The following is a 12,070-nucleotide window of genomic DNA, read 5'->3' as shown; positions in this document are numbered from 1 at the left end:
GCGCACCTCCTCAGCCCCAGGAGCGGATGGGGTCCATAAGAAGACCCTCCGCAATTCCGATGATCTCTCAATTGAAGCTCTTACTAAATTCATGAACGAGTGTTAGACAGACGGAAAGCTTCCGCGGCAACGCGAAAACTCCACTGTAGTTTTCATACCCTAATCAGTCAAGCCGCTGGAGTTTGAGAATCTCCGTCCCATTTCATTGACCTTCTATATAGGCAAACGGATGAAGCTGTGGTGCTGGACCGCCTTAACACCTACGTGGAGGATGGGAATCTTTTTCCTCCTACCATGTTCGGCTTCCGCCCACATCTCTCCACGCAAGATATGCGCCTTCAGCTTAAACACCACGTTCTCTGCCCCCCTGTGTCAATCTTCCCCATGTTCAGAAGTATACTGGGCCTCTCTCAAAAAAGCGTTTAACAATGTCAGCCACGAGGCTATCCCCGACAACCGCACCTGTCTTGACGAAGCAGCAAGGACCTTCCGCTACATTCAAGATTTCCTCACGGGTAGGACAGCAACTATCCGAGTAGGGGAGCCCCAATCCTCGTCCATCCGACTAGGAGGAACAGGAACCCCACAAGGAGCGGTGCTGTCCCCATTTATTTTTAACGTAGCGCTTTGAAGGTTACCCGAAAAGCTCAGTACCATCCCTGGACTTCACCACAGCCTGTACGCCGATGATTTAACGATGTGGGCGGAGACCAGAAGCACGTCGCAGCTCAATAATATCCTGCAGACAGGCAGAAACATCGTGCGTACGTACGTTTCCACCAAGGGACGAGGCACGTAGCTAGGATTTTGTTTCGCGAGAGAGAGAGGGGGGGAGGGGGGGGGGGGCACCCCTGACAAAATGCTGTCTGAGAGGGAGGGGGGAGGGGAGGTCCCAGCAAAATCTAAAATTTCGGGGGGGAGGGGGGGGGGGGCTCTAGCCCCCCCCCCCCCCCTGGCTACGTGCCTGCAAGGGACATTATATCTTGTTCCACTGAGAAATCTAAGTACATCATAATCAAGCCCTCTCACAGCCGGGGAAAAGAAGCCCCCGAAGGCTCTGATGATAAAGATCAAAGTCCCTACACTCTCAGTCTTCACATTGGAACTCAGCCAATACCAGAAGTGGATCACATTAAGATATTAGGCCTCACCCTCCGAAACAATTACCGTAACATCATCACTCTCCAGAAGATTTCTGCGATCATCTATCAAACCGTTCGCCTCATCAAGAGGATATCGAACAAGCAATGAAGGAGCAAGTTCTGCTGCGGCTAATACAAGATTTTTTTTTTTTCTCTGCCAAACGGTTTATGCCGCCCCGTATATCAAACTATTCGCCACATCCACAGATTAAAACAAGCTAGACCGTCTCATCAGGCGGGCAGTCCAAAATGCCCTCGGACTACCCCCAAACGCCCCCACAACTTGGCTTTTAGCCTTAGAGCTCCACAACACCATCGATGAGCTAGTGGAAGGCCAGCCATCATCACAAACCCTCCGGCTCTCAGCCACAGAGGCTGGAAGAACACTTTTGAAGACCTTGGGTTTTCAATGAGGCGCATCGTCGTAACCCAAAGTCGCTATCCACAGAGCTATGCGGGAGAAGTTGCTCATTCCTCCTATACCTAAGAGCAAGCACCTCGAATTCCATCAAGAATAGAGGGAAGTGAGGTGCAAGAGTCTGCAGCAACGCTATTACTCAGATGAACAAGGTGTCTACACGGATGCAGCAGAGCACGCCCAGGGCAGCCATGACTGCCGTCGTCACAAACGAAGAGGGAGCAATTGAGAACAGCTGCTGCATACCCGTCTCAACCTCAGAAGAGGTAGAGGAGGTTGCCATCGCCAGAGACAATTCCCGCAGAATTATCAGCGATAGCGAGACAGCCATTCGCAATTTTGCTTGCGGCCGTATCTCCGCGAATGCTCGCCGCATATTGGAAGGAATCTCAACGACACAATCGATAATCTCACTAATTTAGATCCCAGCACAGTCAGGACTCCCAGGCAACCTTGCCGCCCATAACTCCGCCAGAGAATCGGCTCACAGGGCGTGGGCAATACATGGACAGGAGTTGGTGTCTGGCTTCAAGGATCACCCACAAACTTATCAAGGAACTCATATCGGCATATCGACTTTCGCGGGTCATTTATCCACCCGCGCACAAGTCGCTGACCAAAACACAGGAAAACGCGTGGCGACAGCTACAGACTAACACCTACCAATCCCCAGTAATACTCTCTAATATATAAATATATATCCAGACAGGTACACATTAACGTGTCATTTCACTACACAACCCGCTACATTAACGCATTCCTCTGGGGGTGCTTACACCTACCATTTACACGCCCATAAATCACTAATACAAACCAGTGGGAAGCACTGTTGCGCAGCTCAGAAGCCGCCGCCTAACAACGGACGTGGCCGGGGCTGCAGCGCGGAGGCCGCCGCGGCCCAGGAATTAGCGGCTGTATCTCCAGCCCCTCCCTATAACTCCTGACAAATAATAGGGAGTTTTCGTAGACCGCGCTGCCCCCTCCGCTAATCGTTCCGCAACGAAGAAGTTGCTACTGCGCCTGCGCGCCGTTAGCCCTGACTGTGGAGTTCCCGCTATCGTAGCGGGTTGCGGAGGGCCCTTGCGAGAAGGCGAAAACGATCTGCAAAAACTCCCTAATGTTTATACCTACCTAAATGTAGAGTACGCGGGTCGCGGACCCCGTGGGTGCCAGCTGCGCACGGGGTCGTCATAGTGTAGAGCTCTGATAGGGAGGAAAGACGTCGAGATTGGCTGCCTATGTCTCTACTTGGTGTTCCAAAGCTTGCGAACACCGGCGTCCGGCGTTTGAACGCGAGACACAGCACGAGGAGCGGACAACCCTTTCGTTCGCTATGACTGGAGGGAGACAGTGGGTAGAGTAAAAGGCAGCTAACCTTTGCGCCTACCCACTAACTCTTCCAATGAGAGCCCGGCGCTCTGACGTCCCACGCGGGCTGTCATCTCGTCCTCTCCTTCAGTTTCTCTCTGTATTGGGTTTAGGAGCTGCTTCCAGCGCGCGAAGGAGCGCGCGTGCTGTTCGCGCGCGTGCGTCGGGCAGTGCTCCAAGTTCAAGCAAGACAGCGCAGTTTGACGTTTTATACCGCGGCACTTCTCATACACGTTTACGCGGACACATCGCTGTAAAAAAGGGGGAAGGTAATTGAAATTATATTTCAAAAATTAAGCGAACTTATGACTGTTCTTTTGCGAAACAAATAGAAGACACACATGAGAATGAAGAACATTCCAAACAAAATAAACACTAAGTTTTTATGTGTTTTTTTACGCGAAATTATATTGCGTTTTTAACGGCCCCTTAGAAACGCTAAACGCCGCTAGAAAAAGGAACTTGCGCGAAAACAAACAAAAAACTTGGTGTTTATTTTGTTTCGAGTTGTTTTTATCCTCACGGCCGGGTTTGTTTTATTATTTTCGCAAATGAACAGTCACAAGTACGCTTAATTTTTGAACTGTAATTTCAATTACCGGGCCCCTTCTTGTCTCCGTAACCGGGGGGTAATTTTTTCAGTTCTATATACGTATTGGGTTCCGGCTTTGGGGTGATTATAATAGCGCAATTCCACTCCAAAAGACGGCGTGTGTTGTTACGGTGCTGACAGTTTTTCTTTTTTTTCTTGTAACGTTTAATTTAGCAAAACCTGCTAAGTTAGTGGCTTTGACTAAAAATAGTTTAGCCAAAGCCACGAAAGAAGATATACACTTTAGAGTAACGACACTTCAGCGACCAGCGCTTAAAATCATAGTTACCAGTTATCGGAAGCTTTCTCTGAAATCGCAGGCAACGCTTTTCTGTCCTCTGGAATCGTTAAAATAGTACGCCACAGAGCAAAGCGCTATTGCCCGAGCCCCGTGAAACAATATCAAGAGCTCAGGAAGCCTCATAATTTTTTAATCGTATACCTGTCGCGAACTGCACCCGGCAGGCGAAGGCAACGCCAGGCGAAGAGATAAAAACCGAGCACTAGGAGTCTAGGACTAGGAACGTTCGAGCGGAGAGGAGGTTTCTCTCCTCCTCCCCAGCCTTGTAAAGTGCTTGCCCTTTCTCCCCTCGCTCGGCGTTGCCTTCGCCTGTACTGCACGCAACCAGTGACACGGAGCATAAGCACCGAAACGCCGACACCCGCTATACTCGTTTTCACCTCAAGAAAAAAAAAACAGTTTTGCGCATTGTTCATACGCCTGCCCGAAGTAGCTCTTATAATATTTCATTGTAGGAGGAAGAAGCGATGCTTTTGGCGTTTAAAACACTTGCACGTCCTGATAAGATAATCGGATATAAAATGCACTATACATGTATATCTTAATACAATACATAAAGAGGAAAATTAGTAATGCTCCGCAAAAAGACAAACTTTTATTTATTTTTTATTTTTTTAGTACGGTTTTTGAGGTACATACAATTAAGAGTATAGATAATCGTGGAACAGAATATCATTTCTCCAACCGTAGTTTATTTAGTGGTTATAGCTCTAACTTAATAAAAAAACGAGTAACGTCATAAGAAAAAAAAAATGCAAGGCAACGTACACTACACGTTTGAAAACAGATCACACGCAAGAAAGAGAGCGAGGGCCGGAATCATAGAGCGCGACGTCAGGCGGCTCACCACAGTCCTTCAAACATCAGTGTTGCTCGCCTCGGGAAACAAAACACAGCGTGATGGTGGCGTAAAAATTGCGTATAAAAAAGAGTGAGCGAGAAAGTTTTTTTTTTTTTTTCTTTGTGACTAAGCGAAAGATATCCCCAGCCGGTGGACGACAGCTAGCAGGCAAATCCTCGAGAATGCTCCTAGTACGGACATAGGGGACACGCGATGCATAATACATGAGCCGCTAAATACAGGGCTATTCGCGGAGTCGCTGGTTCCCTCTCTGCGCATTCCGTCTGCCAAGATGGCGACCATTCAGAGCCTGATGGATCGCGGGGCAACAAAAGGGACAAGAGTAATGCCGGAGCCAGAAAAAAATGTGTCCACGTTCATAAGCATTTGCATAGCTGTATGTACACTAGGTAAACACATACAGTATATCTTTTTAAGCTTTACAAATTTGTTAAAAAAAAAAAGCTGTGAAAGCTACATTTATGCGGTTTGTGCAGGTGAGTTATTCGGCCAGGGAGACATAGTATAGGGGCAAATCGTAACGATCAGTCGGCTAATAAGTAAAATTTGTTGATTCACTTCCTAATTAGTGAAAATAGACATATGGTTCCAATTAGAAACTTGCTGAGCGTCGTCGAAATCCACTAAATCAGTAGTTTTCAGAAAGACTGTGAGCGGGTGAGAAGTGCAGTAGTGCGCCAAAGTTACCACTCGTGGAGCAGGAGCGAGGCTACTCGTGCGATAAGGTGCCCGCGCGATTGTTCCGTCTCTTATCATAGCCACAGCGTCGTATACCTGTTGCACGATGGTGCATTTAGCGCACTATACTACGCTTCCCACGCGCTCAAAGTATTTCTAAAAATTATTGATCTAGCGGTTTTGGATGACGCTCAGCAAGTTTTTAATTGCAACCATTTCTCTATTTTCACAACTTAAAAAGTTAGTGAACTAATTTTACTTGATTAGCCGACTGATCATTACGATTAGCCCCATCAACTATGTCCCCCTGGCCGCCGTATAACTAATCTGCACAAACCGCATAAGTGTAGCTTTGACAATATTTTTAAAACTAATCTACAAAAAAAAACTAATTTCCAAAAAAAGAAAAAAACTTTTAATATTTTGTTTTACTATAGCTGCGACCGAAGCCGATGATACAAGTCCGAGGCCGTTGTCTCGAACGGAGCTTTTACTTCACGTGCGCGCGTATACGAGGGTGAGCCAAATAAAAATCTTAAATACTTTTTTTGCTCGAGATTTATTAAAGGGACCATGAAATGACCTTTTTACTTTTTCCAGATAACTTTTACATTAAACCGTCAATGTTCACTGAATGCCGAACAGGCATCCGTTTTCGTCTCGGTTTATTAACTTCTACACAAAAAATTATTGAAATATCGACTTTTTCATTCTCTCCAACTGACCGCAAAACAAGCCGTGACGTAGGCCGCTTCCGGAACCGGAAGCTCTCTCGGCAGTAGGAGAATGGGAGTGTTAGCGGCAACGAGTTGGGGTGCGCCGGTAGGTTTTACTGCGCTGATGTCACCGACGTATTTCCTGAATCGGCGCCTCTCATCGCCGCATCGCAGCTGAGCGAAATTCAATGAGATATGTTGCGCTACAGCGACAGCATGGGACTAGTCCCATACGCCGATATGCCTGTTGGGAAGTGCAGCGAGTCTTCCGGTGAAGACTCCAGAAGTCAACCACCCTGTCATTGTTGGCAGAACGGCCGGCCCGTGTCAGTCGTTTGCAAAGCGACGTAGATGGCGTTTCTCGCGGCCTCGGAGATGCAGGAGCGAGCCGACGTTAAAAAAGATACGTTTGAACTACGAGTGGCAGCAAGAGCCACGTAAATACCTGTTTACACTCGGAGCGGACGCGCGCGCTTGATGGAAGTGCTGTATTCGCGCTGTTTGTAAGCGCTTCGGGACCGTTCTTTTACGATTGCAACTCGATACTGACGCGACACTCGGCAAAGAAAGGTTGGACCGGGGTTGTACGTATACCTCCCACGAACTGTTATAGCTCGACAGTGACGTGCAGTCTGTCAGAATAAAAATGGCATACCAATAACAAAGTGTACATACCGTGTTACCAAGGTAATCCATACGGCGTTTATTTCGCTCTATATCACACAAAACAAGAAGATAGAATCGACGAGAGTCCCTTTTCGACGAGTGTTCGTCAACACTGCCTCGGAAAACAAGGGGAAGAGATTGACCTCACCTCTTCATCTAGAATTGAGGTCAGCGATCAAACTATAATACGGGAAGGGTCCACAAGGGTCGCGCGGGCATATTCCATTTAGCACGCCAGCCGGTCGTAGGCAGACGGTCTTGCGACGAAGCAACGCAGCGCCGAGTCGGAATGCCTGCTAGGCCTATATTCTGAGCAGCTCGCTTCGTCGGAGTCGGTGGATCCAGCGTTCTTGTTCGTCGTGGTCTGTTTTAAGTACTGTTTTCTTGCTGCGTGAAGTCGGCACACGCGGGAAGAACACGTAGAAAAATAAACGTTCAGTCAGTCAGAGTTTTGAGAGGAAGGAAAACAAAGAAAATAAACGTTCGTCGGTCGCCGCCACCGCCGCCACCCAAGTAACTGTCGGCCCTGCCCTACTGCGCACGCGCAGGAGTTGCTTCGTTTACCACACGATAGATGGCGCTTGGCTCTCAGCATTATCGAATTTGGCAATTTTCGCCACACATCTCTAATTATGCCACAAAATGTGGATCTGAATATTATTTAAAAAAACTTTTAGGAAACATTCGCCGGCTATTTATTGTTTACGATCGCGGTGCTGGTGAGGTAGGCTCTTACCCAATAGGCGACGTGGATTTGGCTGACGTGCTCCATTTCCGCGGAGGCATCGTAGTGAACAGGCGAAGGAAGGAAGGCGCAAAAGAGTCCAGTTTTCTTTTAAAAGTTCTATAGCAAATAATTTTTTTTGGCTCCCTATTTTTGTGTTTTTGTGTTTCTTTTCACACCTTTTACGACGTGCGGTGGATGAAACTCGATTTTAAAATCATTTCATGGTCCCTTTAAGCAAAAGTGGCTAACTTACGTATTATTCTACAACGTAGCCTCCATTCTGCCTAATGCCGGTCATTCAATGCTCATGTGCTTCGAATTCCTGTAAAAACAAAACAAAAAAAAGTTCCGCAGACACTTTGCTTACGTGTAGGAATGCGAAAGCATTCCTACAGGCAGCGAACCACTTTTATTTATTTATTTATTTTCACACGGCGCTTCGGCGTTGACATCACGCTCCCTCAGTGCGCAGGCGCAGCGAACCCGCCGGCTCCACGGCTTCCGTGACGACGCATCTGCGTTGCTGTGCTTTTCTTTGTTTTATTTGTGAGGCGCGTCCGCCTTGACCTTGAGCGCCCCCGCCGGCTTCCGTGACAAGGCATCTGATATGACGCGTCGCAGCCAATGGGAATTTAGGTGCCGCGTTCGCTGGACAGACAACGCCGGCTTCGCTCTATAGGAGAGGTAATGCTTTCGTATTAAAAACAACAACCTTCCGGTCGCGCGTGAAACCACCCATGCATCGCGCGTTGCACCTCTTCATCAGACCAGAAATTATGTTTTTCCATTTCCTCCTTGAATGGTCTAAAAATGTGGTACTAATCCCTTGGAGCAAGAACCATGGCTGATGTTGACAAGTGCGGCTATTTTATTCATCGTGACTCGGCGAGTTTCTATTACGATGCCTTCAACAGGTACAACGGACCCTAGCCTCGCCAATAGGAAGTTCCTAAACAGTGTGTGTTCTGTGACAGACTCTTTCCAACCGGATCAGCCACACCGAGTGGCGAGGCCAGGGTCCATTGCACCGGCATCGTAATGGAAACTCGCCGAGTTACGATAAATAAAATAGCCGCACTTGTCAACATCAGCCATGGTTCTCGCTCCAAGGGATTAGTACCACATTTTTAGACCAATCGAGGAGGAAATAGAAAAAAATAATTTCTGGTCCGATGAAGAAGTGAAACGCACGATGCATGGGTGGTTTCACGCGCGACCGGAAGGTTGTTTTTAATACGAAACCATTAACTCTCCTATAGAGCGAAGCCGGCGTTGTCTGTCCAGCGAACGCGGCACCTAAATTCCCATTGGCTGCGACGCGTCATATCAGATGCCTTGTCACGGAAGCCGGCGGGACCGTACGTACGTACGTACGTACGTACGTACATACATACATACATACACATACATACACACATACATACATACATTCACACATACATACATACATACATACATACATGCATACATACATACATACATACATACATACATACATACATACAAGTCCCAAACGCCGGACGCCGGTGTTCCGCGTTCTAACGGGTTCGACGAATGCAGTGGAGGCAAAGGAAGCTAGCTTTGCGTCTTCCCACCAATCATTCCGACCAGAGCTCGGTGTGCTGACGTCGCCGCGCTCTCTCACCTTCTCTCAATTTCTGCCCGGATATCGCGCGATGATTGGAACTTGGAACAATGGTTGACTTACATTTTAGCAACTTGCGCGTTCCCTTAATAAAGTTGCAAAAATAGCAATATAAGTGTACCTCCGTTTACATTAATGACGACTTTGGAAAGAGTAGAGGTAGTCTCTCCTTTGATGCCGATGCTCTGATACAGATATGCAGAAATGCGACCTCTTGATGTCAGCGTTGTCAGACGTTTCAACCTGTAAATAGTAGAGGGGGGGGGGGGGGGGGCAAAACGAGAATGCGTGACGATGGCGCTTATAAACTAAATGTCTTCTATTGGCGTATGGCGATGGCAAACCAATGTTTTCGCCCATACTGTAAGGGACGACAATTCAAGATGGCGGCGCGCTTGTGAAAATGGTCTATTGTTAAAGGGATACTTCAACATAATTTGAAAAATACCCGTCGTGTGCAAAAATAAGCTGAATATGATCCAGAGTATCCGTGAATGACAATCGCACGTTTGTATATTGAGCCTGATAGCTGTATTTTTCGTTATAAACGGCCCAAACTGGCAAGCGCTTGGAGAGCAACCAGCGTAGAGCACGTGACATAAGGTGCAATCGAGACGTAGCCTATCTCGGGACGAGCAAAACTGTGGTGAGGCTGACGTCGACAAGACTATCGCAAGCAGGGCATCTGGTCGCCGCAGTCTCTCCGATCGTGCGGGCAAGTGCATGCAATTACAAGCTTGCCAAAGCTGCGTTCAGGAGCACGCGGCGAGGCTATAGTTCTAGGCGAGACAGGCATCGTCACTACCTGTCAATGTTCCTACACGGACATTACAAACGAGGTTTTAGCGACATTCACCAGGTGCCCTTTTCTAACCATTTAATTTGTTTTAAAATTCCTTTTCGTGTCTTTTTTAACGAGACATTTGGGTGTCCGATGTGATACTGCTCCCTTGAATACGTAGAGACCAAGAAATAAGCGTTGAAATTGCGTTGTAGTATCCCTATACAATGGTAAAGTATCTAATTTAAAAAAAAAAAAAATCCTTTGTTTTTCTCTCAAAAGTGGAACGAAAGCTCGGTGAGGAAAACATTAGAGCGTGCAGGTGGAGCTAGAATGTTGGTTAAACAAAAATGTGCGCATTCAAGTACGTATATACACGACGCATTACAGATGCGTACAAGGATATTTATGTAATTGTCTCTGTGTCTATGAATGGGACTGCGAGCATGCGTCCCGACGTATATGCCTAGGTTCACACGTTACGTGCGTGTCTTTTGTAAAGACTGCAACATACAGTTTTTTTGCTTCTATCAGAACTAGGCTATCACAAAAAAATACTATAGTGATCAGCCGGGTCACTAACTTACGTAATGAAATTTTCCTTGTCTGACAAAAATCTGGAAACTGATTTCGTGAACACGCTAACACTATAGTCCAATGTCTACGTGTATGTATGGTTGCACGCCTGTACGGGCGACGTGTAGACGATGAAAGTTCATCTGGGTACACTGCAGATCTATAATAAAACAAGAATACAATCCGACTGCGTATAACGCACTATAATATCAGAATGTGTCCATTTCACCCCCGAAGCTCATTTTCTTTAATAGAAGTTGTTATGCAAATAAGATGGCACCTTAGGTCTCTTGCGCACGCTTCCGTATCACATAGATATCACGCCATCGGCTTTATACGACGAACGCCATGTTTTCTTTTTATTCAGCTACCACCGTGATTTTATTTTATATCGTCAAAACGAAACACAGCCTGCGTATAGAGCAGGAGGATTTCTGCAAATCGGTTCGGACCTTACGATTGTTTCATATCAAAAAGCGTAAGTAGACAGCGCATAACTGGGTCACGTTTTCCTTTTTCTTTGTGACAAGCACAAACGCTAAGAAGAAAAAAAAAAGAGAGAAAAGGATCAAAGACTTCATGCGTTTATTTAGTTTATTGCTTTTCTTTTCGCGGAATGAAAGTGAGCGGAAATTCGTGTTTTCGAAAATGCGCGCTTTGTAAAAATCCCAGAGACTTTTCTTCCCAAAGTGCCAGAACAGAGCCTCGAAATGGCGAAAATGGAATCAGAAAAATAAAGTGCACGAATTAAAAACAAAACAAAGAAAAGCTTTCTCTTAGACCGCGCATTACGTATTACTGGCGCAAAACCTATATCACTGAGCCTCCCCGTTTTCTTTTTTTCTTTTGCGAGGAAATAAAGTCTTCCACCGAAAGGATAGGAAAGCACGATAAAAAGTAATCAAAGTTTTTTTGTTTTGTTGTGGTTTCTTTCTTTATTTTCTTTTTTGTATGTCAATGCGAGTTTAAAGGGACATTGAGAGGGTATTTATGCTCGCCAATGTTTTTATTTGTACATGACATATGATAGCCCAACTACCCATAACACAATTCGCGGCTCGAAATTCGTTCTCTTTACACCCGAGAACCACCGATCGAGAATTGGCCGTTTGGAGTCGCGCTCATTCTCTTCTCCGTGGTCACAAGCCGTTTTCTATGGTTAAGACACAACCATCAAAGATAATCAAAGTCGTGGGTCATCGAAGGCACATACTCAATACTAAAAATAGAGAAAAACATGATACCCACTTTTTTCTTGGCTTCTAAAAAGCTGCAACTACGTTGACTGAAAAAACAAAAAGTTGCACAGTTACGTGACTCTCGATAACTTTCTCCTATTCCATATTTCTTCCTCCCCAGTCCAGTTTCGGTTTCGGCTTCGAGCAGTTGCGTATTTTGACTTAATTAAAAATATACGTGACGCTGCAGAAAAACACTGATTGGGTAGTCTTCCGACACCATAATAAATCGTCTGGCAAAAAATAAAAACAAAACTTTTGGGGTCTGTCAGTGTCCCTTTAAAGGGCAACTCCGCTTCATTTTTAATATTTAGAAAACTATGTAGCCCTCTTCAGTATCATATAGGAAGACCTCATGTC

This window comes from Ixodes scapularis, unplaced genomic scaffold, assembly GCF_016920785.2.
Source record: "Ixodes scapularis isolate PalLabHiFi unplaced genomic scaffold, ASM1692078v2 PGA_scaffold2__306_contigs__length_199485367, whole genome shotgun sequence".
Lineage (NCBI taxonomy): Eukaryota > Metazoa > Arthropoda > Arachnida > Ixodida > Ixodidae > Ixodes > Ixodes scapularis.
Note: the sequence above shows the minus strand (reverse complement) of the source record.